We start from the raw sequence: 24000 nt of genomic DNA on the forward strand, positions 1-24000 counted from the left end.
ATGGGAAGTGGAGGTGGAGGGGGGCAGGCAAGAGGGCACCCCTCTTCCTGGTTCCCCACGAGCAGGGAGAACGCAGGGGAGGGGGCAGAGAAGGGGAGGAAAGCGGAGAGCCCCTAGGCTGGGCTGGCTACGGGAGCCAGGAGGCGAGGCTTCGGTGACCTGGACGGCGGGGGCATCTCAAAAGCAGGTGCACCTCAGCTCCGGGGACCAGCCTTGCAAGAACGTGGATGCCAGACCATCAGAGTTCTCAGGGGAAGCCAGAAATCTAGAATCGTGTGCAAAATCTCCCAATTTGAAAAAAAAAATTATATGGCAACCACCACCACCTACCATGCAGAGATGATCTCTAGAAGGCTTTTCAAGAAACTGCTCACAGTGGTTATCTCTGGGGAGGGGAACTGGGCGCCTTCCCCCCACTTCATTTTTTCCCCTTAGTACTGTTACTTAGTACTTTCCCCTTAGTACTTAGTACTCCCCAGGACCTGTGTTTTGAAAGAAGTTTACTTTTCGTTCTACACCACTGGCAATCTTTTGCCAATTATTTGCATGGACTTCTTCTAATAAACAGATAAGTACTTAAGAACATTACCAACCAAAACCACAATGAGGGTCAACAAAGCAAGTATGTGGGCTGGATGTGGGCGGGGGCTGCTGGTGTGCGACCTCTGGTGACTGTCAGTGTGGCAGCTCTGCCAGAGAGGAGGGCCTGAGGCCAGCCCCACACTCCGCGGGCTGCCGGGTCCCAGGCCGAGCTGAGGGGTCTGGCCGGCCGAGGGCACTGCCTGCACTGGCAGCCCGGCGCGCCCCTGGGTCAGCCTGGCAGAGTGCGGAGGATCAGTCCCGTGAGGCCGCACTGGGGCTGGCTGGGAAAACCAGTGGCCCGGATGTGACCCTGACTGGCTGATGCAAGCACCTCCCGACCCACAGGCTTCACTTATGGCATTCTGTTTGCAGCTCAGTTGGAAACTCCCAATGCATTTTGCTCCCTTCTGTGAAAACACACAGATGTTCTCGAGGCCCCAGTCCCTTTGCACAAATCCCCTCTCTGAGCAGGTGCAGTCGAGTCTCCCTGTGATGCTCGGAGGCTGAGTGACACCCACGGCCTCTCTGAGACCCAGGGACTGGTGCACATTGGTCCCTTTCCAGCTGTCTGTGGCCAAGCTCCCCCTTCCTGAAAGCACTCTGACCTTCCTGATGGGAAAGCCCCGACTGCCATGAGAGCCAGACCGCCTGGATGTGCCATGGACTGGCTACTGAAACTGTGACTTAATTTCACTCTGTAAAATGGGGACAATACCACCCGCCTCACGGCCACAGCTATTAATACCACTCCTTCACATATCTTCGGCAGGAGGTCCACCCCTTCTCCCTAATGACAGAAGCACAGGTATGGGGGAGGGGGACCCAGGACCCCAGCTAAGAGCACAGAGGCTGGAGGGTGTCCTGCAGAGGCGGGGCATGTGGCCCTGACTTTTCCCACAGTGACTGCTGGGGACCCTTGCTTCCTTCCCTCCAGCCTCCCTGGGCTCCCTGGGCTCCCCTTGCTCCTCTGGCCCGATGATGGTTATCAATTCTGCTTCTGCTCAAGACTGTCAAGCGCAGCTTCTGCTGCTGGCATCCGAGAACGTGACTAACACACAGCGCTGTGTGCGAGGAATCAGCTGGGGCTGGTGGTGTGAAGGGACGGGGCCACGACAGCAGCACAATGAGAAGCAAGTGGCTGTGGGAGAGTCAAGTGGGACGCATCTGGCTGCAGCGAACAGAACACTGTCTAACGGGGCGGCTCGGGTGATGAAGACATTTCATCATCACGTGTGACAAGGAGGCCAGAGATGCCGGCACCACCCTGGGTCCAGTGGATGATGTCAGGCGGTTTCTTTCTCCCCCATCCCGCCTGCCTCCCTCCCGGTACTGCTGGCTTCCATCTTTGGCTTCTGGGCTCATGGCTGCAAGCTGGCGGCCACAGCCATGCTTCTCCCTGAACCACGAGCAAGGGGGAAATAGAGGGATGACGTAGGCGTGTTCTTGCCCATGTGCCCCCGATCAGGAAGAACCTTTGCTAGAACATTTGCCCTACCTCCAGAGACTTTCTTTTATGTCTCATTGGCCAGAATGGGGTCACTTATGGCCACTCCGGGTGCCAGGGAAGCTGGAAAGAATCTGTGATCATCCCTGGGAATGTCCGAGTCTGTTAGGAGAGCAGGCAGCCAACGGTGGACCTGTGTGAACGCTCCCTGACTGTCGCCTGGGAAGGAGCTGGGGAGTCTGAGCTGGGAGGAGGCTCCCTTATCAGGCCCCCACACCTGAAGCCTGGAACAGCGGGAAAAGAGGCGAGCGCACAGCCTCAGTACCCTGAAGGGCTCTGCTCCGCGTGGCCACAGTGTCCACCAGAACCTCACAGGCCAGAGCAGATGGGAGAACACACGCCTCCCAGTGCTAGGCGTACATGTTCTGCTTCTCCAGCTTCTATGGGAAAGCTTCCTTTTCCCAACAACAGCCCAGGTTTCTCTCTGGGAACCTACCCTCTCTGACTCCCACCCAATGGGCCAGAAACGGGGCTCCTCTGGAGCTTGGGAACAAATCATGTGACCTGATCAGAACCAGTGAGACCCAGTGACATCTCTGCCAGGAGTGCTGGGGCTGAAGACTCTGCTTTCCCCTCTTACCCTGAGTCTGAGAGGACGTGAAGGATGGAATCACTGCAGCCATCTTGTGACCATGAGGGGGGAACCATCAGTGAAAGGAGCTGAGACTTAGGGAGAATCTGGGGGCTGTAGTCAGCATTTGAGTCTCTGCATCAAGCTGGACCTGAAGCCAGCACTATTCCACTTCCCGCCACTGGACAGTTTAGTTACATCACAAAACAACAACTGTAACAGCAGCTACCATGACTATGATCCTTCTGAGGTCCAGGTCCTTTTCTAAGCACTTCTGTCGTCTCTCTTAACTCTCGCAACAAGTCCATGAGGTAGCCATCGTTATTATCTGCTTACTTGACATCACCACCTTTGCAGCTCACGTGCACTGCAAACTGGACATTCCCAGCTGCAACTCCCACTCTCTCCCCATCCACCAGCCTCGGACCTTCTCAGGAGTCAGGATGGGCGAAGCTGTGCTGCAGTAACAAAGGTCCCCACGTGCTCAGAGGCTGACATAACAAAGGTCTGGTCTTGCCCACGCTGCATGTCCATCACGGGTTGACCAAGGGCCCTGCTCAGACCAGCTTCGCTCCCGGTTGACATAGTGGCCCTTTCCTGAGACTGCGCCCATTTCAGAGGGAAGAGACATGGCTGAACCACGCAACGGCCCTCTGAGGTCCTGCTCAGGAACAACCAGTGTCACTTCTGCTCACATTTCACAGGCCAAATCTAGTCACACACCCAGGACTGATGTCAACAGGCAGGTACACCAGAGTGTCGGTCCGAACAGGAAGGCAATTGCTCACCTGCTTCTTCCAGGTCCCAGTGAGGGTGCTCCTTCCATCCCAGGCAGGAAACATCAGCGGCAACATGAGCCTTCCCTCCACACGTCCAGTCCAACAACCGCAGTCCCGCTGACTCCCCCCGGCAGATCCGAGTCCGTCCTCCCTTCCCACTGCCCGCCCTGGCCCGAGCCACCGTGACTTCTCACTGGCTGATCACACCACAGCCTCACTGCTGTCCCTCCTGCTGCATACAAAGGGCCCTTCTTCACCCAGCAGGCAGAGCAATCTTAGGAGAAAGTTCAAAATCCTCACCTCAGCCCTCAAGGCTCTCCACCCCTCTTCAAAGCCCTGGCTCTCAGGGCCCAGGCCACAATGTCCTTCTTTCAGTTCCTCTTATGCCCTGTCCTCCCTGCTGCCTCAGGGCCTTTGTACATGCCATCCTTGCTGCTCCTTCCCTTACCCATGTGATTTTCTCAAGACTGAGGACAAATGCTACTTTCTCACATGACCTTCCCTTCTCACCAACCTTGCTCAATCTGGAGCACTCTGCCTTTCTCTTTGGGGGCACCTACATCAATATATGTAAGTAATTTACCATGTAATTAATTGTTTGCCATATGTAAGGTTTGCGAGGCACTGAATGTGAGCCTCTTAGCCACTGCCTGCATCCCCAGCACAGGCCATAGGAAGCCATTAATAAACCTCTGCTGACTAAATGAGGGATGGACGACAATATCACTGGGACGAGGGAGCACCGGCTTGGGGGGGGGGGTCTGTGACCTGAGGGTAGGCGGGGCTCGCCTGGTGCCCAGGTGTGTCTGTCCCAGGAAAGAAGCACGTCCAAGAGCTGAAAGTAGTGAGTGAGTGGAGTGTGTCTGGGGGTGGGGGCCGGCGGATGAGGGGGCAGAGGGTATCCAGGGCCTCCTCCCACGCAGCCTCTGTGTCCAGGGCGGCCCCAATCTGCTCTGGCTGCTTCCCCTCCATGGAAGTGTGATCCAGTCACTGTGCTGTGGGCTCAGTGGGACCCAAGAACTCAGGACGGCTCAGGACAGTGACAACAAACCAGTTAGTCCCTAAAACTCATTCATTCACTCACTCACTCATACAGCAAGCACCTACCACATTCTTACGAATCATTCAGTCCAAAACATTCATTTGGACAAAAAAAAAAGTACTAAAAATTTATTCCACACTTACCAGGTGTGTATAACTCATTCATTCATTCCACAAACACCAAGCACTTAAAATCCATTCACTTATTCAGTACATTTCTTAAGCACCTACTGTGCGCGTTTCACAAGAAGATACAGTCCTGAGCAGGACAGACCACGCCCCATCAGCCGGACAGGCCCGGGGGGAGGCAGGAGGACGGCTGTGACGGAGGCAGGGAGCGGGGACCCTGGGGAGGACCAGGTGCTTGCAGGGCTGGCTGACAGTTATTGGTCTGAAGGGCATGGGTGATCATTACAGGAGGTATTTTGAGGGACTGCTGCCCCGGGAACCTTGTCCCTGCCCCTCGTCCCCCAGTGCAGCGGGCTGACCCGACCTGTTCTCCGTGGCCCCTCCCCCGGCTGAGCCCCCAGGCGTCTGCGCACTCAAGAACCGCAGCCTTGGAGCATTTTTTGTCCTCCTGAGACTCTCAAGAGCTCCAAGTCTGCAGCACACTGGGATCTACCCCATGTGTCCTTGCCGTATGGGGTGGGAGGGACAATATGGTGATGACGGTAGTGACAGTAAGGCTACCACGGACTCTCCCACATGCCAGGCGCGGGGCCACACACTTGGCATGTATTAACTTGCATGTTATAATCACCTTACAAGGGAGGGCTTCTAGCATGCCCATTTCACAGACGAGGCGAAGGCCACGTGGCCCACCCCACAGCTGGTGGAGCAGCTGGGGTTCAAGCCTCGACAGTCTGGCTCCCACACTCCACCATTTGGCTCTAAATAAAAGATGGCGTGGTCCAAACGCGCGTGTTGTGTGAATGCATGAAGGACGCAAGTAGCTTCAAAATGAATTCCTGAGGACGAAACTCTAGAAAGTCACCCACCGCTCAGTGGATTTCAGGGTAAGGAGCTATTTTCTCGCCCATGTCTCTCCCGCTTTATTTGAAACCTGAGCACACAGGGGACCACCTGGGGGCTCCCCCGGGAAGGAGACAGTGGACTCATCCATCCGGCTCAGCAGGAGGCGCCGCAGCACAGGCGCCGCTCCCTCAGCCTGGAACAATGAGTGGCACCGGGCCCGTGGCCGTGTGCGCTCTGATCCCTACTTCCACCACTTCTGACACCAAACGTGTGGGTTTTCCACACGAAGCAATTCTCCACTTCTCTGCAGACACCCTATGGGTGTTGTACAATTTCATTCGGTCCTGACCGCTCACTACGCAGAGCTGGCTTCAGACCCCACAGGCAGAGGCTCAGTCCCACAGGGCTTCCCCCCACTTCTGACTCAGCTACAAATCGGGGTTCCCATGACCCCTTCTCAGGTTCAAGAATTTGCTATAAGAGCTCACTGAACTCAGGGAAACCTTTTACGTACGATTCCTGATTTATCATAAAGGATACAGATGAACAGCCAGATGAAGAGGTCCACAGGATGAGGTCCACAAGGGTCCCCAGCGCAGCAGCTGGGGGGCTCCCAGCACGTGGATGTGATCGCTCTGAGCCCCGTTGTTTAGGGTGTTCCAGTTAAGTAGGTATAATTGATTAAACCTGGCCATCGGTAATTAACTCAGTCCCTGGGTAGGGCTGAAAGTTCTGACCCTCTCCAACCGCACGGTGGGCTCCCCGGGGCAACCAGCCCCATCCTGAAGCTATCTAGGGGCCCACCAGGGGTCCCCTCCTTAGCATAAACTCAGGTATGGTTGAAAGGAGCTTATCATGAATAACCAAAAACACTATCGCCCATGTCACTCAGCAAATTCCAAGGGTTTTATGCCAGGAACCCGGATGAAGACCAAATATATATTTATTATTCTATCACAATAACACACTGTGAAACCTGCACTTTCACATTTAATGTCAAAAAACCCAGAGGATCGGTGTACCTAATTTAAACCCTCCCAGGTGGAAAGGAGGGGCCCACGTTCCTAGTGAGGCATCGGGGTAGTCCCCACACGGGCAAGCACAGCCATGTACAGCCATGGCACTCAAACAGATGGGGGTCCCACATGGGTCAGAGGTCCCGAGTGGCCTGGACCGCCTCTAAGGGTGTAAAGTGGTATCATTTTTTCCCCTGGGGGGAACAGGAAGAATGAACTGGAATTATGCACTGCAATTTTAGGTGTGCACACTATTTTATTTTAATCCAGCCATTTCACTTCCAGGAGTCTGTCCCTCAGTCACACCAGTGCATATCGGAAGACAGGGGCACGGTGGTCGGACTGCGGGGCCTTCCCACTGCCACGCTGCTGTGACACGGAAGAGCCGGGGCAGCCTGAGGGCCCACCAGCAGGGGACGGGTTAAGGGAATGTGGGCGCCTCTATTCCAGGGAACACAATGCAGACGGGATAAACAGAGAGGTAGCACTGTGTGTCAGGCATGCAAGATGCCCACGTGGCCCCGAGTGAATGAGCTCGGCTCACACTTACTGAGTGCTTACTGTGCACCAGGCTAAGGGCTTTACACACAGTCAGCCATTTAAACCTTTCGACAACCCTGTGAGGGAGGGACTAATACCATCCTCATTTTAAAGCCAATGCAACTGAGTTCAGAGAGGTTGAGTAGCCTGCCCAAGGTCACTCCGCTAGAAAATGGTGCACTGGGATTCGAACCCACACAATCCAGCTTCATAATCTGTACTCTTCTACTCTATGTTGCCACTTGCGAAGGGAGAGACAAGTTGTGGAATAGTTTGTATAGCATGGCCCTGTTTGGTTTCAGCGAAAGCGGGGTGGCGGGGGGTGGGGAGATGATTAATGTGTGTGTACACAAGTGTCTCTAAATGTACAGGAAAGTGCCTGGGAAGACAGCCACCAAACTGCTAACAGTGGTTACTTCTAAGGAATAAACCGGGGTGGAGAAAAAGGGAAAAGTTAAAAAAAAAAATTTGATGTGTCTCAGTTCAAGGCCAGCCTCAGGCCCCTCTGAGGCCCTGCCCCAGTCTGCACCCTGGAACGAAGCCCTGTGAACAGGTCCTGCGTGCCTTCTTCTAGACCTTTCTCTGTGAGTCTACAAGGAGATGCATGGCGGGCGCGGGAGGGGTGGTGTCTCAGGCTGGGGTTACGTTTTCAGTTGTAAAGCGAGCATGAGATGCTTGGTGAAATGCTTGGATCTTTCCAGGCTTATGGAGAACTATCTTCCTAGTTGCTTTTCTTCCTCGTTACCAGCTCTTGGCCATCCTCCCTGACGTGGCAGCTGCAGCACAGAGCTTAGAAGCAAAGACCAGCCAGGTCCAGCTCCCAGTTCTGCCACCTGACCAGCTAGGGAGAGGCAGGTAAGTTAGCCACGCTGTACCTCAGTTTCCCCATCTGTCAAGTGGACATGGCAGGGCTGAGCTCTCGGGGACGGCATGAGTTAATGAATGCAGACTCGGACGGTCTCCGGCACACAATGATAGACAAGTGCCAGCTATTGTTGTTTTTACTTGTGTAATAGTAAAAAGAAAAATCTCAAGCAAATGAACGGAACCAAATGTGGCCTTGGGATGAACGCTGGGTCCTCAGTCCCAGGGCGGCCTGCCTTGAACAAGAAGAGGGGTGAACCCCCCCTTCCTGGCAGCCCAGCGCCAGCGCCATGGGGAGGGGCCCCTGCGAGTCCCCGTGGGGTCGGGCGGGTGTGGCTGCCTCCCTGAAGCACATGTGGTTGGGCCTCTTGCTGCAGCTCTGGGCGCAAGCCCACTCACTTCAAATGAGACTGCGATGTGCAAAATTAAAAAAGCATGCTTCCCGGAGTCTGGGCACCGGCGCCAGGCCCACCCAGGAGCCGCAGCCCCGCGGGTGCGGGGGGTGATGCTGCAGAACCGGGCTGGGGGCCTGGAAGGCCCAGATGAGGGGCCTGTTGGTCAGGGAAGCCCCTTCTGGGGAGGTTCAATCGGGGGCACAACCCCTGCTCCAGGTGGCCGGACACCCCAGAGGGACCTCGCTGGCTCTAGCCAGGCCTGTCCTGAAGCTGCTGCACTGGGGTGGCCATGCCGTTTACTTCGATACTGAAACTTTTGGTAAACAGCAGCTGCCTTGCACCCCGAGTGTCCCCACTATTACTGCGTGGGGCAACTCTGGGCCCACAGGGGCTTCTGGGTCTGCTCTGAGGTTGCTGGCGCCCAGGTGGGGCTGCTGGTTACATGTTTAGTCCGTGCCCCTAGGGCCCACTCCTGTGGCCAGGCCAGGCTCCTTTAGAAGGCAGTGTCTTGTCAGCATGGAGCCTGACTTGCAAACGAATCCCAGCTAATTGCCACTGAAACCTGCTAGGATCACATCTGCTGGGCCTGGAGATTAAATCAATATTTGACAATCTTGATTAAACAGAGCCAGGGACTTCTTGTCAGAGAATATCTGCCAGAGTCCTGTTCCTCCCAGCCCGCCCTGGGGGGCCAGCCCGGGCCTCTCCGGGTCTGCTTGTCCTCACCTGAGGACGGCTCCGGGGGGGGTGAGGGGGAGCAGGGAGGCCCCCAGGGACCCCGTGGCCAGGAAGGCTCCCTGCGGTGGGAGGGAGGTGGGTAAGCGGGGCACGCAGCCGGGTGCTGTTATCCGGGGCCCAGCAGTGACCACCCTAACTGTCCCCTGATCTGGGGCTGCCGAGGGCCACGCCCCGTGCAGAGCGCTGGTCACAGAACACTGCACTCAAGTCTCCTGGTGACCTTTGGAGGCAGGCTCTCATCACCTCCACTTCAACATGGGGAAACCGAGGTCCCCAAGGGCACAGCAGGGATGAGAGGAGGAGTGGGGGTTCTGAACCTGGCTCTGGCTGACTCTAGCCTCCGCCCTGTGCCCAGTCCTGGGGCCACTGCATGAGAGCACAAGCTGTCAAAAGGGAGAGCAAAACCTGGCCCTTAGAGCCAGGAGCCCAGGGGGGAGGCCTGCGCCGGGGGTCCTGTTCCCCAACCGCACGGAGCAACAGCAGCACCTCGAGGAAGCACGGGCCGCACCCGTGCTCTGCTCACTCCACGCGGCGTCCTGGGGAAGGGCCCTGCTGTTCCCCCAACTGTACAGAAGGGCACACCGAGGCTCAGAGAATCTAGGTACCTGTTCAAGATCAGCAGGGAGGCAAAAGGCAGAGGTGGGGCTCAAACCCGGGTGGACAAATTGATGGCCATCACAACCACTGCCATGGCTAACAAGCAGGGAGAGAGTCAGGAAAACAGTAAGTGCTCAATAAATGCCCACCGTCCATCCTCGAGTGATTTTAAGGCAGCAATGAGGCTCATGCTCTGGGGCCAGATGGCCTGGGATCAAATCCTGTCCCCAACACGCACCAGAGAGGATGGCAGTGCCACCTGTGGGACTGCTGCAGGAGCCCGAGAGGATCCCCATGAGGCACCAATGCCCACAGTGGATGGCACACGATAAGCCCTCACCCATCCTTATCAGGATTTAGAAAACAACAACGGTGACAAAGCACCCCCAGGGTCCCCTCGTGCTGGGGGCAAAGTGGTGGTCAGACACCCAAATGCCTGCGCCTGCTGCTCCCTGCTCTGTCCCTAGGTCTGAAGCCGAGGTGAGGTGAGGCCTCCAGAAGAATTTTCTGAGTCCATAAAAAAAAAACCCACGCAAAATCAAAACCAACCAGGCAACCAGTCAGCCACCTGGCCAGATAACCAACTAGCCAGCCAACCAGATAACCAACTAACCAGACAACCAACCACCCAGTTAACCAGCCAATGGTCTCATGTTTCTGTGTCCCTGTCCCCATTTCCACATCTCTACCCTCTGTCTGCATCCCTGCCCCGCGTTTCTGTGTCTCTGCTCCATCTGTGTCCCCGTGCCTCTGTCTCTGTGTCCCTCTCACACATATGCACACACAGATGGCACAGCCCTGCACATTTCTGGCCCCTGAGTCAAAAATCCCATGTTAACTCCCCACAGCGATGTGTCCCAGGCTGGGCGGCTCCTGCCCGGTCCCTCTGTTACCCCCTCCCGGACGCCAAGTCCCCAACATCTGCAGAAGGGAGAGAAGCTAAGGAATTGGCCAAGATTATTAAAAGAAAAAAAAAAAGGATGGGGAGGCAGATACCAAACCGTGCCCCTCCTAAAAGCATCACGGGCACAGGCAGCATTGTTCGGGCCCCGAATGTCACGTATTCTAGGCAGGATTTCTGACTGTCTCAACCAGTCTCACCCACCCTGAAGTGGAATCTCAAGAGGAAATTGGCTGCTTTAAGAGAGAACAAACTCAGAAACCCCAAGAAGAAATTCGGAAGAAGGGCATAGTCACTCTTACCATGAAAATAAATTGGTACTTAAAAGAAATCCCCAGTACATATTTGATAACTATATATCTGCCTAGGCTGACGCAGAGCACAGGTCTGGCAGGCCGACTCCAGCTGCACGTGGGTGCCCCCAGGGGGCGGGACGGTGCGTGTGGACGTGGGGCAGCGACCCGGAAGCTCCCAGACTTCCCGCAGCCAGCGCCTCCACTGACTACCTGCACTGTCATTCACTGGAGGGTCCCTTCCACCCGCCGCTTACTAAAGCCTTCACGGTATCGGTGTTGCAGTCACTGTATTTTTTTCCAATACTCATCGAACAACATGCACGAATGTGAAAATTCGTAAAGCTTGTCTGTGCATCGGTGAAAGTCAGTTTTGGCACCAGAGACGCCCTGACATCCAGGCTGGGGTGCGGCTCTCCGACACGATCCTGAGCCCAAAGCCAGGCACAGACCAACACGTGCAGCCGATGCTTCCGTTTACATAAGGCTCAGAAACAGGTGAAACAGAACCGTGGTACTGAGAGTTGCACACAGGTGGCCAAACCCTCAAAAAGCAAGAAATGGTGACCCTGGAGTCCAGAGCAGCGGCTTCTGGGGGAGGGTCTGGAGGGCGGGGGCACGGAGGCTTCTGGCAAGGCTCGCCTTGATCTGGGGGGGTCATATGAGCGCTTGCTTCCTATGTGTTCAATGCACTTCTCGGTACGTTTCACACTAACAAAGTTTTAACAAGTCTTCTGTGCTGCATGAATTCTTTTTAAACAACGAGCTGGTACTTTTGTGTTCCGTAAAGTCACTCTCGCTGCCCTGGCTTGGAACCCCCTCTCCTACCCCAGGCTTCCAGTGCCCAGAACCGGCAGGACCGCTTCCCTGGCAGGAACGCAAACATCCGGCACGCTGGGCTGGGCGAAGGCGCTTCACAGCAGCAGCTTGGGGACAACTCATCAGAGGACAGTCGGGGAACAGAGGGGAGGGGACCCACACCCACCCAAGAGACACGGGGAGGGCTTCCAGGGCTGTTAGGGGTGCACCCCAGCCCCACCCCTGCAGAGGCCACCGTGGGCTCCGGGAGGGCTCCAGGCTTGACCCTTGCCTGCGTGCTGAGCCTCTTCGTGGGCCCGCGGGCCGGCGGCAGATGGCAAGGCCTGCAGCTCTGTTTGCACCACACCCTAATCAAACATCCTGCACGGGGCCGCAGGCAGGACGCACTTGGAGCCAAGGCGGCGGAAGACAGGCTGGAAGGGGGTGGGGGCCCAGGGCACTGGGAGATCAGCCACCCCGTCCCAGGACTGCTTTTCTAAGGTCCACAGTTGGTGGGAGCTTTCTAGAGGCAATCTGCCAGGAGCTTTTAAAATGGTTCTTACCCTCTGAACCAGCAACGCCACTGCTGGGACTTCATCCCAAAACAACAGAGACGGAGAAAAAAGTTCATGGCACCGCTTAGAAGGCGAAGAAACAGACCCACCTCCATGTCCAACAACAGAATTGTTAAATAAATTCCCACACGTCCTTATGACATTAAACGTTCATATCTACGCAGAAGCAGTCACAGAAAAAAGGCTGGAGAAAGGACTGCAGAGTGCGTGTCGGGGTTATCTCTTGGCACTGGGACTGCCAGAGATTTTTGAAAATGGGTTATTTACCCCTTCCTGTATTTTCCCAAATTCCCTTGAATGAATGTGGTTTCAGGCTCAGGGAACAAATGTAAGTTTTCATTCATTTAACTCATTGGGGGTGGGAGAGGGAGAAAGATGAGCAGCAGGTGCGAAGACCCCACAACGTCTGGAGTTGGCTCCCATCGCAGGTTAGGAGGCGGGACTCGATCTGGCTGCTGTGTACACAACGAACGCAACGGCGGCAGAGCCCCACTGGGGCTGGGGTAGCCGTCCCCGTGGGGGCAGGAGCGGTGAGGCCCAGAACAGGGGTGGCGCTGGCGGAGAGGTGGGGATGCTGGGACACACAGAGCCGCTCCAAGGCATCAGTCCTGAGCTGAGTGTCGGGTGGGTACCGAGCGCGGTGCCACACTGGTCACTGATGTGGGCCCCACTCCTGTTCTGGCCCCCATACTCTGCAGACGAGGGGGGACAGAGATGAAGGGACGAGCCATCTCAGGACAGTGTGCTTGGGCTCGCAGTCAGCTGGTAGGGCTCAGCTCAGCTTGAGGAACATCTGACAATTTTCCAGACAAAAGCCAGCCCAGCCCTCCCACAGGGTGGGACGCATTTCAAAGTCCTTCCCATCCAGTTCTCACAGACTCACAAGGAGCACAGACTCCCAACGGGCAGATGAGGAAGCCAGGCACAGAGGGGCGGCGCTCCTCCACAACAGGAACGAGAACTGGGGCCTTGCTCGTCCACTAGGCACAGGCTGAGCGCTCCACGCTCGCGGCTGCACGGACTCCGCTGCCAGCTGTCAAACCCAAACCCACTCACCTCTTCCCCCTTGAGAGAAGCCTGAACTTGTTTGGAGCAGCAGGATGCCCATACAAAAGGCTTGCTTCCCCAGGTTCCCTTGCAGCTCTGGCTAACAGTGTCCCCTTCTGGTTTATGAGAGGTTAAGTGGAAGTTAGCTGGGGGTGGGGGCAGGGGCCTTCTGGTAAAGCTATTGCTTGCCAGTAAAACGAAGTCGCCTCAGCTGTCACACCCCTTCTATTCTTCTTCCCGGAATGAGGATACTGTATCTGGAGGTGTGGCAGCCATTTTGTGATTGTGAGGCTGAAAGCCACATGCTGAGGATGGCAGGGCAGGGAGTGAGGAGGTGGCCACTCTCCCAGGCAGTGGCCCTGCCTTGGTCTACCCACACCCCCTTTCCTCCCTCTGTGCAAGAGAGAAACTATTTCCTTATTTCAGCCACTGCTTATGGGTTTTCTGCAATCTTAACTGATAGACCTGACCCTCATTTTACAGGTAAGGACCCTGAAACTTTGCGCAGGAGGTCAGCAGCCCAGGGTCACACAGAGCCAGGCAGGGACAAGGCTGGAGCGTGGGCCTGCGTTCCCCACGCCCTCACAGCAGCCCTGAATCTCAGTTCAGGGTCCTGGCTGTGCAGAAACCGGGCTGAGTCCATTTCTCTACTGAACAGTGTGCCTATCCCACCCCCCTCCACGGCAAGCACGAGCCCCACGGAATGCGCGCTCGCCCCGGCTCCCTCTCCACCACCGGGAACAGCACCCGGCTTGCGGCACGCGCTCAGCACACACTGCGAAGGAGCAAGGACTGAACGCACGGAAGTCGACTCTTCCAGAAAACGGGAACGCGCTGGCTCCACCGGAGCCTGGGAGGGTCAACGAGGAGTGAATATAAAGCATGGGCGTGGTGTCCAGTAAGCACCCGACAACCGGTCCTACTATTATTACCATCACACGGGCTCTGGGTCTCCCTTCAAAGGTCCCCCCGTGACCAGGAGGGTTCACCAATCCAGACAATCTTTGTGTCTAAACTGAGATTCAAAGCTGACTTCTCTGCACAGATGAGCTATGACTCCCGGGCCAGGCGGCCCCGGACTCCTGACTCGTGCCCAGCCACCGTGGAACCGAGGGCCTACCTCTGCCTCCGCCTGCCCTCTGCACACCAGGCCTTCTGCTTCCTTGGGCGCACTGCCCAGCCACCTCCTGCGGGAGGCCCTCCCTGATTTCCCCACCCAGTGAGGCGCCGCCGCTCGAGCAGTGCTCGGGGCCCTGCCTGCCTGGCCCACCCCCTGCCTGCTGTGGCGTCTGAAAGGCCATCTCCCTGGCACCCCTGTTGGGGTGACAAGACCAGCCACCACGGGCAGGTGCCCACATGCTCGCCTCCTCCCCGAGCGCCGGCAGCTGCAGGAGATGCTCAGGTCCACGCGACGATGGGGCGAGCAGGTCAGCACGCCACCTGGCACTCACAGGGCTCCCCGCACCCGGCGGTGTGCCGAGCACTGGGCCACACAATGACCCTCCAAGAGGCACTGTCGCCACCCCTGTGTTACACAGGAGGCAGAGTGAGGGAATGCGCCCAGGGTCACGCTGCTGGTTCACGGGAGAGTGGGGTTCAAATCCTGCGGGCGGACCCCAGTGTCCACGCTGGGAACCTCGCGGCTCGCCCGCCTGCTGCATGCATCACTGCACAACGTCCACAGCACGGAGAGGGACGCCTGGACCAGCCTGAGTGAGTGGGAGCTCTGGCTTAGGGAGGCAAACCTCACTTAAGCCACAGCAAACACTCTCGCGGGCGTCTCCACAGCTTTCCGACCTCCTTGTCCTTTGCTTACCAACCAACATGGAGGCTGAGAAGGCCAGACACTCACTTTTCCACTGAGAAGTCTGCTGGCAGCAGAGGGGTGAGGAGGCGGACGACTTCCTGATAAAAGAGCAGTACCGTGGTCCTAGCTGGTTCCCTGCTTCCTGCCTCATCTCATGGCTGTGAGAGGATGTGATACCTGGAGCCACAGCAACCATATTGCAACCATGAGGAAAGGCTGCAGTGATTTCAGAAGCACACACTTGGACATGTGGAACTGTTGAACTAATCCCAGAACTGCCTTTTCTCTGGACTTCTAGCTAAATAAGTCACTGTGAGCTGAGTTCCTGTTACTTATATGCCAGGCTGAAATATTTAGAAACCAGTATGGCACAAGCGACAGGCAATCCGAATGGACGGCAGCTGGTGAACACCAGCCTTGTGTGTATCCAAACATTTGCGTGTGAGCTCCTCGAGGGCTGGGATCACTGTCAGCTTTGTTCAGTGTGTCTCTCAGCACCAGCACAGGGCCTGGCACAGCAGACACACAGTCGACATCTGGTGAGCGATCCTGAGGTCCCTGGAGACCGTCCACAGAGTCGTGGAGCACAGAGGCACTGGAGGGTGACGCACCGGGCCGAGTGCCAGCTGCACTCCTCCCAGCTCCGAATGGGGCCGTCCACCTCCCAGAGCTTCAGTTTTCTCATCTCCGAGTGTCTACCCCACGGGGTTCAGAGGACACGTCCACATCCACATGTGTGGGGTGCTCAGCACTGCGCTGGGTGTGATCCCAGGGACACCGGTTAGCTGCTGTCACCACCTCTGTCTCCTTGCCTGTCACATGACTACCAGGATCTCTCTCTGCTTTAATGAGATAAGATCTGAGAGAGCTCAGTATGAAGCGCCCTGCGAGCCAATGCTAATTCTCATCTTTGACTCAGTCCAGGGGAGCAGTTAAGAGCATGGATTCTGAATTCGGGCTGCCTGGGTGAATCCTAGCTCTGCTGTGTGACCTTGGGCAGGTCACTTTACCTCTCTGTGCCTCAGTCACCTCATCTGTCAGATGAAAACAACAAAAGTACCTCCCTCACAGGGCTGACGAGAAGATTAAATGAGCTAATAGGTAGAGTTAATACACGAGGCTCTTAGAGCCGAGCTGGTGCAGGAACCGTCAGGAAGAGTCAGCGGCTCTTACTCCTTCTAGTCTCGTGGATCCTGGTAGACGGCTCCCCCGACGTGCGGCCTGGGCCAAGTGACAAACTCTGCCTTTCTTCTCTCCAGCACGGGGTGGCTGGTAGCACCTACCCCACGGGGTCATTATGAGAATGAAGTCGATCTACAAGAAGGGCGAAGGACTGAAATGAGGCCTGTTTCACGGGAAGGCCCCGCGCCTGCCAGTGACCGCGTCCTTTCTGCGGGGGCTCTTGGACGGCTGGCCTCCTACACTTTTATTTACCTCTCACATTGTTTTCCTGCAGATCTGGCACCACCCGAGCCCCTGGCTCCCTCCAGCTCCAGGGGCGCCTGGCACGTGCCCAGTGCCTGTGAACCACCAGGCAGCCTTGCCCAGTGGGGTGACGCTCCTACAGCCTCTCTCCTGGCCGGGACACTGGCACCTCCTGCAGGGGCTCCCCGAGAACATCCCACCAGCCAGGACTCTGCAGTCAGGCAGGGCCCCTCCGCCTGCCAGCAGTGTCCTCACAGGGCCCCTCCCGGATGAGGCACAACTCCGTCCCCCGACAGGTAACAAGGGAAGCGTCTGCACTGAGCGCGAGATGGGGAAGCGTGGAGAGGATTCCTCCAGCAAAGGAAGAACTTGCAACCGTGGGCAAATGGCCCTGAGCACCCCCAGGGAGGCGTGTCCCAGGCTGCAGTGACCGGCAGCTGCCAGGTGATGCCCCAGAGGTGCCTTGGGTTTCCCTGGCAACCAAGGGACCGGTGTCTGGGATGGTGTTTGTCACCGACCAACGCGCCCCTGACCAGGCCCTTGAGACCCTCCGGATTTCTCGCCTGTGAACAGGATCAGCTTCCCTGACGGACCCCTGCCTGCCCTCCGCCGGCCCTGCTTTGAGCTGCAGGGAACTACATCTCCCAGGACTCCCGGTTAGGTGATGCCAACGGGACCGCGGCGGAAGCCCGGAAGGCAGAGGGGGTGGAAGCCAGGCGGTCCTCCCTCTTGCCTCCACCTTGGACAGCGTCTTGGGCAGGGGATGCTCCTGCTCCAGTCCCCCACAGCCCTGGGCTCTGGTGACACCACCTCCACTCCGTGTCCCTCCAGCTCTGGCTGCTCCAGCCCCTCGGCCCCTGTTCGGTTCCTCTTTTCCTCCATGGCTCATGTAACCAAATTCTCTGCCTTGAATCCCCTCGGCCTGAAGCAGCCGGAGCGGATCGCCTTTTCCTGGCAGACGACGGGGGAAGATGCCCTCGGGAAGCGGAAAGCAGCACACCAACCGAGGGTTATTTGTGAGACATCCTCCTCTCTCCCACTATGCACAGGCTCGTCGTGGGCGTGGAGTTTGAAGCCCCCCAAACGAAACGATAAGATGTTTGAGATTTGCTTCGAAATACTTCAGGGGCTGGCCTGGTGGCGCAGTGGTTAAGTGCGCACATTCTGCTTCCCGGAGGCCCGGGGTTCGCCGGTTCAGATCCGGGGTGCGGACATGGCACTGCTGGGCAAGCCATGCTGTGGTAGGCATCCCACATATAAAGTAGAGGAAGATGGGCATGGATGTTAGCTCAGGGCCAGTCTTCCTCAGCAAAAAGAGGAGGGTTGGCGGCAGGTGTTAGCTCAGGGCTAATCTTCCTCAAAAAAGAAAAAAAAAAAAAAGAAATAGCTCAAAGGCAGAGAGATGGAAGAAGCCAGCCTGGCCACGTGCTGGTGACAGGGATCTGGTGACAAGAGCATGCCTGTGGTCTCTGTATGCCCCTTTCCACCTCTGTAAATGTTTCAAATTTTCCATTATTCAAACAAAACCAACGGGGAAGAGAAAATGGGTCCCTGTTCTGCTGGTGGGAGTACAAACCAGCAGAAGCTTCTTTGAAGGCAACTGTCGATTAATTACATTAAAATTCCATACATTCGTGGACCCAGCGATTCCAACACCAACAGAAGTACAATATGAATAGGGCACTCACCACGTGTCAGCACCTCAGAGAGGATATCTACGTCCATAAACCCTAGAAGGGAGATGCAGTTCCACCTCCATTTTACAGATGAGGAAAGTGAGGCACAGAAGATCACACACACTGAAGTCCTATCCCCCAGGACCTCAGATTGTGACTATTTGGGGATAAGGCCTTCAAAGAGGTAAATTAAAAAGAGACCCTTAGCAGGGCTGGCCCCGTGGCCGAGTGGTTAGGTTCGCGCGCTCCGCTGCAGGTGGCCCAGTGTTTCGTTGGTTCGAATCCTGGGCGCGGACATGGCACTGCTCATCAAACCACGCTGAGGGGGGCATCCCACATGCCACAACTAGAAGGACCCACAACGAAGAATATACAACTATGTACCAGGGGGCTTTGGGGAGAAAAAGGAAAAAATAAAAAAATCTTAAAAAAAAAAAAAAAAAGAGACCCTTAGGGTGCTCCTGAGTGCAACCTGCCTGGTGTCCTCACGAGAACAGGAGATCAGGGGACATGCAGAGACAATGGGGGCATGTGCCCACGGAGGGACGACCGCGTGAAGAGGCAGCAACAGGGCAGCCGCCTGCGAGCCAGCGAGAGAGGCCTCAGAGGAGACCACCAGCCGGCCCCTCGATCTTGGCCCTCCAGCCCCCAGATCTGGAGAAAGCACGCTTCCATTGTTTACACCACCCAGCCTGCGGTGCTGTTACGACGGCCCCAGCAAACTGCCGCACCGGGTCCCACAGCCGGGGGGTGCTGGGACCAGGCTCCAGGCCAGGTCCTCCTGTTCCAGGGTCCGACCGGTAACAACATGCCCAACACAGCAAACCGTTCACAAGGGTTATTTCACCTCCAGAAAGTGAGCAGTGGGGCGGGGTGCAGGGAGAGGAGGAGCGAGACTTTCAATTTTTACTTTAGATACTTTTACAAGGTTTAAATTTAAAAAAATTCACACATTTTTAAAATTAAAAATAAAACTACACATATGGAAATGAACCCACAGCGCCCCACCCAAGTGTGGGAGAAAGGAGTGTATCCAGGCCTGGGCTGTCTTTCTACGAGTTTCACTATATTGTCGCTCGTGGTTCCTAAGGAGCCGCCCGCGAGAGGCCAGAAATGCCTCTGATGTCAACGAAAAGAAGAGAGCGGATATACTATTTGAGTTTTTAGAAACTTTAAGACACTCAATGATGATGATGATGACGACGGTGATAATTGCTGATATTTTCAAATCCCGTGTATGTTAGATACTTCCCTAGATGCTTTCCATATGTGTCATCCCATTAAATCCCCAAAATATCTTAGGATACAGCTCCTGTCATTATTCCCATTTGCTACTGAAGGAATGCAGGCTCAGAGGGGTCAAGTCACTTGCCGCGTTAGACGGCAGGGTCAGGATTCGAACCCAGGCCATCGGGCTTGGGTCTGCCCCTCTCACCTGCCCTCCTGCCTCGGTCCATCTCTGAGGGGGCCACTCGCGGAAAGGGAAGGCTGAGTCGGGGTAAGAGGTGCTAGAAGAGGCAGGAAGTGGCGCTCGGCCAGATGGGTAACCAGAGCACTGAAACCGAAGAGCCCAGTTCATCGGTGCGACACAATCAGGCGGCAGGATAACAGCAGACGTGACGAGCCAACAGGAACGCTGGACCCCCCTGCGCTCTGGGGAGAGCGTGGGCCAGAGCAGGCTCCCGGGGGCACCATGGCCATCCCTGGGGCAGAGGGAGCGCCGTCTCCTGCCACAGTGCGAGCCCTGGATGCAAAGCCCAGGGTTCAGCAGGACACAGGAGCACGGACGCTCCCTGAGGCACTGTCTACAGTGGTGTCGTGCCAGGGGCCACCCAGGTCCCCAACACCTGGGGACTAGGAATGTGAGGAGTGGCAGATGCAGGTCACGTACAACTGTTCACTGGACAGACACAACACCCCCGGCGCTCACAGAGCAACACAGCTCATCTCAGAAACATGCTGTTTGGTGGAAACCAGAAGAAATGGAAAGAATGAGATATAGAGCCCAAACCCATTTCTGAAAGTGGACTCCTTTTTTCAGCTTTTTTTTTTTTTTGCTGGGAAAGATTTGCCCTGAGCTAACATCTGTTGCCAGTCATTTCCTTTTTTTTCTTCTTCCCAAAGTCCCAGTACATAGTTGAAAATCCTAGTTGTTAATCCTTCTGGTTCTTCTATGTGAGTGGTCACCACCGCATGGCTACCGTCAGACAAGCAGTGTGGTTCTGCGCCCAGGAAGCGAACCCGGGCTGCCGAAGCAGAGCACGCCGAACTTTAGCCACAAGGCCATCAGGGCTGGCTCTGAAAGTGGACTCTTTACTCAAACGTCAATATACATTTTGCAAGGACAGGTACATAATTACAGACACACCACAAGCACCTCAGAGTGGGGGAGGGAATGGACGGGGAGAGAGAGGATGAAGAAGGAAAAGATAACAAAAACCTACCCAGTGACAAGGGAGGCAACACAAACATGGTTTCCGCCAACAGACAAGGAGTCTGGTGGAGCCAGCCTCAACCTGCACCCCATTTGTGGGGTTACGTGCGGGTGGAAGAGCAAAGGCAGGACCTGGACACAAATCACTACACTCCTTCAAAAGAAAATCACACTCCTTCGCTCCCCAACGCCACGATCTGCTGGGCCTGATGCGACTTGTTGATTCAGTGAGCCTCAGTCAGGGGTTGAGCGTGGAGGCCTGTCCCTTTGTGGCAGGCGCTGGTTTTCTACTCAATACCATGTCCCCCTTGCCCTGGATGACAGACCCCACTGGTCACAGGCAATCAGGGTGTGGCATTCCTCTGGTGATCCGACTGGCCTGGTGAGGGGGGCACACGACCTAAACTGGACCAACCAGATTAAAGGGAAGCATTTATACTCTTAGGGGATAGGGCTGTTTTTTCCCTCTGTCTTGTGATGAAAGAAAGCAAGTGGTCCTGATGGTCACTGGCAGCCATCTTGGGACCAAGAGGCAAGATACACACACACATATATATATATATATATATATATACACACACACACACACGCATACATATCTCCATCCTCGGATGAAGCTAATGCTGAGAATCTGAGTCCTTCACAACAGACATTTGAGCTGCTGATCCTACCCCACCTGACATCCACCTACTTCCAGACTTCCTAGACATATTAAATGTTTTTACCATTTGGCTAGATAATACCAGGGTTTTTGTTACTTGCGACGAAAAGCATCCTGAGACCCACACACTGGGCAGTCATTTTTTGACTGTTAAACAAGGGATTCGGCGCTTTGGCCCAGGCTCATTTCCAGGTCAGGGAACCGCACGACCTGTCTGTCAGCTGTCACAGTGTGCGGCTGCGTGCTGCTGGGACGCTGAAAGCTGTGCCACCAGGATTTCAAATGCCAGCAGGGCCACCCATGGTGGACAGGTTTCAGTGGAGCTTCCAGACTAAGACACAGCAGAAAGAAGGACCTGGGCGCCCACTTGCAAAAAAACTGGCCATGAAAACCCTCTGAGTAGCAGCGGAGCATTGTCTGATAGAGTGCTGGACGGCGCAAAGAGAGCGGGCAGGTTCTGCTCTGCTGTGCACAGGGTGCTGGGAGTGAGAACTGACTCGACAGCATTAACAACCACAACAAAAAGCAAGGGAAATGGGAGATCAGAGGCACGCACAGGGAGGGATGATGCATCTCACGTACGGAGAGCGTCCCCAAGTCTCAAGTGGCAAGTCCCCTGCCGTGCAGACAGCACCACGCGAGATGCCACAGCAGCGGTCGGCAGCGCTGTCCTCTGTGCACGGGGCTCAGAAACCCTTGGGCAGCGCGTTACTTCTTTCTTCACAAGAGCCGAGCTGCAGGCAGCTCCTGTGTTCTGCTGCTTCTGATGGCAGCAGGGGGAAGGCCCCAGCTCGCTCTAGCAGAGGATGAGACTGGACAAGAAAGCGGCCCGGCTCGCCTGCAGCGGCTCTGTTCCTGAGTCGGAGGCCAGACTCCGGGATGTGGGCCACCCTATCTGACCGCAGCTGGGCTCTCTGAAGTGGCACAGGCCCGAGGACCTGAGCGAGGAGAGCTCCCGGCTACCACGGGCGAGTCTCCACTCCACCAGCAGCCCGGGAAAGGCCCGAGGGAGACGACGGAGTTAAAGGAACCGCACTCTGGAGCCGGACAGCCCTGGTGCCAACTGCTGCTCAGCCCTGGGGTAGCCTGTGACCCTGGACGAGTGACGTCACTTGAGCTGCCTCAGCCATCAAATATGAGCAGAAGCAGCCACCTCACAGAAGTGCTGTGCAGATAAAATGAATGAACACGTGTGAAGTGCTGAGCACAGAGCCTGGCACAGAGCAAAGGCGCCATAACATGAGCTATTTTATTATCATTAGGATTTGATGGTGTATATCTACCCAATTACGAAGTACAATTACATACAGTCAACTGCACCTGTTTTGAGCATACAGTTTGAGGAATTCTGACACGTCTACACTGTGTAACCCACACCCCAAACAAGCCACAGGGCTTGCCCTGTTCCTCCCCAGCCCCAGCTCCCGATCTCAGGGACGGGTCCCACCGGCAGGCATGTCGGGGCCTTGTGGTGGCCCACGGGTGATTATAAAGCTATTTCCTTCCACACGGTCGATGAGGCCCGAGCCAGGCGCCATCCTTGCACAGAGCCCCTTTCCAGCCCTCCCAACTGTGCGGCCAGACAGGGGGTAGGACAGGTAAGTCAGGATCCGGAGTCACCCCCGGCCCTCGCCTGCGGAGGCGGGGCTCTCCAGCTGGCTCACTGTTCTCCGCGTTCCGGTCCCCCAGTGGAGCTCTCTCCCCAGACTCTCCGCCCCAGTCTCCTCACCAGTCTCTCCGTGCACGGCCAGCGTTACCACTTAAAAGCGCGGATCTGGCCAGGGTCCTCCCCTGCCTGAGCTCGGGGTCAATTCCTCCCCGGGGCCTAGGAAGCCATGTGCTCCCCCCACCCATCCCCCCAGCGCCACCCTCCACGCCCCCTTCGGAGTCCTCTAGTCTCACTGGCAACCTTTTTTGAGCTAACTGTAGATCACACGCACTTGTAAGATCTAACACAGAAAGATACCATCTACCCTTCACCCAGTCTGGAAAATGGCAACATTTTGCAAAACTATAGTATAACATCATAACCAGGATACTGATGTTGACACAATCAACTGATTTTATTAGACTTCCTGCACTCATCTGTGTGTGTGTATTCAGTTCTAAACAATGTCATCACACGTACACGTGTATCCACCATCACAATCTAGATCTGAACAATTGTTACCACAAAGATCCCTCATGTCACCTTTTAGAAGCACCTACCATCCTGTGACCCCCCCCATCCCGAACCCCTGATGGCCACCAACCTCTCCCCACTTGTACAGTTTTGCCAATAAGCAAATGTGAGAGAGATGGAATCATCCTGTGTGTGACCCCCGGCATTGGCTTTTTCCACTCAGGGCAGTTTCCCTGGACGCATCCACATTGGCATGTGTATCAATGGTCTGTCCCCTTTATTGCTGAGCAGTATTCCGCGGTCTGGACGTACCAGGGTTCGTTTTAACCGTTCACCTGCTAAAGGATATCCAGGCCGTTTCCAGTTTGGGGCTCTTATGAATACGGCTGCTGTGAACAACTGTGTACAGGTGTTTGTGTAGACATAAGTTTTATTTCTCTGGGATCAATACGCGAGGGCGCAGTGGCTGGGTCATATGACAGTTGGTCATTTCGTTTTAAGAAACTGCCCATCGGTTTTCCAGAGTGGCTGTACCACTTGACATTCCCACCAGCAACGTCTAAGACCAGCTTCTCCACATCTTGTCACTGGCAACTTGTGTTCATTCATCCAACAGGTATTTATGAATGCCCAGCCTGTGTGCCAAGCACTGTTCTAGA

At 55.8% G+C, this 24000-nt stretch overlaps 1 protein-coding gene across 5 annotated transcripts in view; it reads right to left on the reverse strand.

The window, feature by feature from the left end:
• Positions 1–24000, reverse strand: part of SIPA1L3 (signal induced proliferation associated 1 like 3) — a 216704-nt gene that overhangs the window by 90089 nt on the left and 102615 nt on the right. The gene's annotated exons all lie outside the window — the stretch shown is intronic.

The sequence above is a fragment of the Equus quagga genome, chromosome 13 (genome assembly GCF_021613505.1).
Source record: "Equus quagga isolate Etosha38 chromosome 13, UCLA_HA_Equagga_1.0, whole genome shotgun sequence".
NCBI classification, from domain to species: domain Eukaryota; kingdom Metazoa; phylum Chordata; class Mammalia; order Perissodactyla; family Equidae; genus Equus; species Equus quagga.